Source organism: Phocoena phocoena, chromosome 9, assembly GCF_963924675.1.
Source record: "Phocoena phocoena chromosome 9, mPhoPho1.1, whole genome shotgun sequence".
In the NCBI taxonomy this organism is placed as follows: domain Eukaryota; kingdom Metazoa; phylum Chordata; class Mammalia; order Artiodactyla; family Phocoenidae; genus Phocoena; species Phocoena phocoena.
Genome location: NC_089227.1, coordinates 11,668,438 through 11,674,437, shown reverse-complemented (window position 1 = coordinate 11,674,437; position 6,000 = coordinate 11,668,438).

The window sequence follows — 6,000 nt, the reverse complement described above, 5'->3', positions numbered from 1 at the left end:
GGCGCGCCTCAGGTTCGTGCAACGTCACGCAGGCCTCTGCCGCAACGTCACGCCGCCTCTGACGCCGCAGGCCCGCCCTGCATCCGTGCCCCTCCCTCCCCGCGGCCTGAGTGAGCCAGAGCCCCCGAATCAGCTGCTCATTTAACCCCGTCCTGTCTGAGCAAAGAACAGACGCCCTCCAGCGACCTACACGCAGAGGCGGGGCCAAATCCAAAGCTGAGCCCCGGCAGCTGTGAGAACAAGAGAAAGGGAAATCTCTCCCAGCAGCCTCAGAAGCAGCGGATTAAAGCTCCACAATCAACTTGATGTACCTGCATCTGTGGAATACATGAATAGACAACCAATCATCCCAAATTGAGGAGGTGGACTTTGAGAGCAAGATTTATTATTTTTTTCCCTTTTCCTCTTTTTGTGAGTGTGTATGTGTATGCTTCTGTGTGAGATTTTGTCTGTATAGCTTTGCTTCCACCATTTGTCCTAGGGTTCTATCCGTCCGTTTTTTTTTTTTTTTCTTAAAAAATTTTTTTTCTTAATAATTATTTTTTATTTTAATAATTTTATTTTATCTTACTTTATTTTATTTCACTTTAATCTTCTTTCTTTTTTTCCTTCCCTCCTTCCTTCCTTCCTCCCTCCCTCCCTCCCTCCCTCCTTTCTTTCTTTCTTTCTACTTCCACTAATTCTTTCTTTCTACTTTATCTCCCTTTTATTCTGAGCCGAGTGGATGAAAGGCTGTTGGTGCTGCAGCCAGGAGTCAGTGCTGTGCCTCTGAGGTGGGAGAGCCAACTTTAGGACACTGGTCCACAAGAGACCTCCAAGCTCCACATAATATCAAACGGCAAAACTCTCCCAGAGATCTCCATCTCAACACCAGCACCCAGCTTCACTCAACGACCAGCAAGCTACAGTGCTGGACATCCTATGCCAAACAACTAGCAAGACAGGAACACAACCCCACCCATTAGCAGAGAGGCTGCCTAAAATCATAAAAAGTCCACAGACACCACAAAACACACCACCAGACGTGGACCTGCCCACCGGAAAGACAAGATCCAGCCTCATCCACCAGAACACAGGCACTAGTTCCCTCCACCAGGAAGTCTACACAACCCACTGAACCAACCTTAGCCACTGGGGAAAGACACCAAAAACAACGGGAACTACGAACCTGCAGCCTGCAAAAAGGAGACCCCAAACACAGTAAAATAAGCAAAATGAGAAGACAGAAAAACACACAGCAGATGAAGGAGCAAGATAAAAACCAACCAGAACTAACAAATGAAGAGGAAATAGGCAGTCTACCTGAAAAAGAATTCAGAATAATGATAGTAAAGATGATCCAGAATCTTGGAAATAGAATAGAAAAAATGCAAGAAACATTTAACAAGGACCTAGAAGAACTAAAGGTGAAACAAACGATGATGAACAACACAATAAATGACATTAAAAATACTCTAGATAGGATCAATAGCAGAATAACTGAGGCAGAAGAACGGATAAGTGACCTGGAAGATTAAATAGTGGAAATAACTACTGCAGAGCAGAATAAAGCAAAAAGAATGAAAAGAACTGAGGACAGTCTCAGAGACCTCTGGGACAACTTTAAACGCACCAACATTCGAATTATAGGGGTTCCAGAAGAAGAAGAGAAAAAGAAAGGGACTGAGAAAATATTTGAGGAGATTATAGTTGAAAACTTCCCTAATATGGGAAAGGAAATAGTTAATCAAGTCCAGGAAGCACAGAGAGTCCCATACAGGATAAATCCAAGGAGAAATACGCCAAGACACATATTAATCAAACTGTCAAGAATTAAATACAAAGAAAACATACTAAAAGCAGCAAGGAAAAAATAACGTACAAGGGATTCCCCATAAGGTTAACAGCTGATCTTTCAGTAGAAACTCTGCAAGCCAGAAGGGACTGGCAGGACATATTTAAAGTGATGAAGGAGAAAAACCTGCAACAAAGATTACTCTACCCAGCAAGGATCTCATTCAGATTTGATGGAGAAATTAAAACCTTTACAGACAAGCAAAAGCTGAGAGAGTTCAGCACCACCAAACCAGCTTTACAACAACTGCTAAAGGAACTTCTCTAGACAAGAAACACAAGAGAAGGAAAAGACCTACAATAACGAACCCAAAACAATTAAGAAAATGGGAATAGGAACATACATATCGATAATTACCTTACATGTAAATGGACTAAATGCTCCCACCAAAAGGCGCAGATTGGCTGAATGGATACAAAAACAAGACCCATATATTTGCTGTCTACAAGAGACCAACTTCAGACCTAGAGACGCATACAGACTGAAAGTAAGGGGATGGAAAAAGATATTTCATGCAAATGGAAACCAAAAGAAAGCTGGGGTAGCAATTCTCATATCAGACAAAATAGACTTTCAAATAAAGACTAAAACAAAGAAGGACACTACATAATGATCAAGGGATTGATCCAAGAAGAAGATATAACAATTGTAAATATTTATGCACCCAACATAGGAGCACCTCAATACATAAGGCAAATACTAACAGCCATAAAAGGGGAAATTGACAGTAACACATTCATAGTAGGGGACTTTAACACCCCACTTTCACCAATGGACAGATCATCCAAAATGAAAATAAATAAGGAAACACAAGCTCTAAATTATACATGAAACAAGATGGACTTAATTTATATTTATAGGACATTCCATTCAAAAACAACAGAATACACATTCTTCTCAAGTGCTCATGGAACATTCTCCAGGATCGATCATATCTTGGGTCACAAATCAAGCCTTGGTAAATTTAAGAAAATTGAAATTGTATCAAGTATCTTTTCCAACCACAACACTATGAGACTAGATATCAATTTCAGGAAAAGATCTGTAAAAAATACAAACACATGGAGGCTAAACAATACACTACTTAATAACGATGTGATCACTGAAGAAATCAAAGAGGAAATTTAAAAATACCTAGAAACAAATGACAATGAGACACGACGACCCAAAACCTATGGGATGCAGCAAATGCAGTTCTAAGAGGGAAGTTTATAGCAATACAATCCTACCTTAAGAAACAGGAAACATCTCGAATAAACAACCTAACTTTGCACCTAAAGCAATTAGAGAAAGAAGAACAAAAAAACCCCGAAGTTAGCAGAAGGAAAGAAATCATAAAAATCAGATCAGAAGTAAATGAAAAGGAAATGAAGGAAACAATAGCAAAGATCAATAAAAGTAAAAGCTGGTTCTTTGAGAAGATAAACAAAATTGATAAACCATTAGCCAGACTCATCAAGAAAAAAAGGGAGAAGACTCACATCAATAGAATTAGAAATGAGAAAGGAGAACAATTGACACTGCAGAAATATAAAAGATCATGAGAGATTACTACAAGCAACTCTATGCCAATAAAATGGACAACCTGGAAGAAATGGACAAATTCTTAGAAATGTACAACCTGCCAAGACTGAATCAGGAAGAAATAGAAAATATGATCAGACCAATCACAAGCACTGAAATTGAAACCATGATTAAAAATCTTCCAACAAACAAAAGCCCAGGCCCAGATGGCTTCACAGACGAATTCTATAAAACATTTAGAGAAGAGCTAACACCTATCCTTCTCAAACTCTTCCAAAATATAGCAGAGGGAGGAACACACCCAAACTCATTCTACAAGTCCACCATCACCCTGATACCAAAACCAGACAAGGATGTCACAAAGAAAGAAAACTACAGGCCAATATCACTGATGAACATAGATGCAAATATCCTCAACAAAATACTAGCAAACAGAATCCAACAGCACATTAAACGAATCATACATCATGGTCAAGTGGGGTTTATTCCAGAAGTGCAAGGATTCTTCAGTATACACAAATCAATCAACGTGATACACCATATTAACAAATTGAAGGAGAAAAACCATATGATTATCTCAATAGATGCAGAGAAAGCTTTCAACAAAATTCAACACCCATTTATGATAAAAACCCTGCAGAGAGTAGGCATAGAGGGAACTTTCCTCAACATAATAAAGGCCATATATGACAAACCCACAGCCAACATCGTCTTCAATGGTGAAAAACTGAAAGCATTTCCACTAAGATCAGAAACAAAACAAGGTTGCCCACTCTCACCACTCTTATTCAACATAGTTTTCAAAGTTTTAGCCACAGCAATCAGAGAAGAAAAGGAAATAAAAGGAATCCAAATCGGAAAAGAAGTAAAGCTGTCACTGTTTGCAGATGACATGATACTATACAAAGTATCCTAAAGATGCTACCATAGAATCCTAAAGATGCTACCAGAAAACTACTAGAGCTAATCAATGAATTTGGTAAAGTAGCAGGATACAAAATTAATGCACAGAAATCTCTGGCATTCCTATACACTAATGATGAAAAATCTGAAAGTGAAATCAAGAAAACACTCCCATTTACCATTGCAACGAAAAGAATAAAATATCTAGGAATAAACCTACCTAAGGAGACAAAAGACCTGTATGCAGAAAATTATAAGACACTGATGAAAGAAATTAAAGATGATACCAATAGATGGAGAGATATACCATGTTCTTGGATTGGAAGAATCAACGTTGTGAAAATGACTCTACTAACCAAAGCAATCTACAGATTCAATGCAATCCCTATCAAACTACCACTGGCATTTTTTACAGAACTAGAACAAAAAATTTCATAATTTGTATGGAAACACAAAAGGCCCCGAATAGCTAAAGCAATCTTGAGAATGAAAAATGGAGCTGGAGGAATCAGGCTCCCTGACTTCGGCCTATACTACAAAGCTACAGTAATCAAGACAGTATGGTACTGGCACAAAAACAGAAAGATAAATCAATGGAACAGGATAGAAAGCCCAGAGATAAACCCACGCACATATGGTTACCTTATCTTTGATAAAGGAGGCAGGAATGTACAGTGGAGAAAGGACAGCCTCTTCAATAAGTGGTGCTGGGAAAACTGGACAGGTACATGTAAAAGTATGAGATTAGATCACTCCCTAACACCATACATAAAAATAAGCTCAGAATGGATTAAAGACCTAAATGTAAGGCCAGAAACTATCAATCTCTTAGAGGAAAACAGGCAGAACACTCTATGACATAAATCACAGCAAGATCCTTTTTGACCCACCTCCTAGGGAAATGGAAATAAAAACAAAAATAAACAAATGGGACCTAATGAAACTTAAAAGCTTTTGCACAGCAAAGGAGACCATAAACAAGACCAAAAAACAACCCTCAGAATGGGAGAAAATATTTGCAAATGAAGCAACTGACAAAGGATTAATCTCTAAAATTTATAAGCAGCTCATGCAGCTCAATAACAAAAAACAAACAACCCAATCCAAAAATGGGCAGAAGACCAAAATAGACATTTCTCCAAAGAAGATACACAGTCTTCCAACAAACACATGAAAGAATGCTCAACATCATTAATCATTAGAGAAATGCAAATCAAAACTACAATGAGATTTCATCTCACACCAGTCAGAATGGCCATCATCAAAAAATCTACAAACAATAAATGCTGGAGAGGGTGTGGAGAAAAGGAAACCCTTTTGCACTTTTGGTGGGAATGTAAATTGATACAGCCACTGTGGAGAACAGTATGGAGGTTCCTTAAAAAACTACAAATAGAACTACCATATGACCCAGCAATCCCACTACTGGGCATATACCCTGAGAAAACCATAATTCAAAAAGAGTCATGTACCAAAATGTTCATTGCAGCTCTATTTACAGTAGCCCAGGGATGGAAACAACCTAAGTGTCCATCATCGGATGAATGGATAAAGAAGATGTGGCACATATCTACAATGGAATATTGCTCAGCCATAAAAAGAAACGAAATGGAGCTATTTGTAATGAGGTGGATAGACCTAGAGTCTGTCATACAGAGTGAAGTAAGTCACAAAGAGAAAGACAAATACCGTATGCTAACACATATATATGGAATTTAAGGGAAAAAATGTCGTGAAAA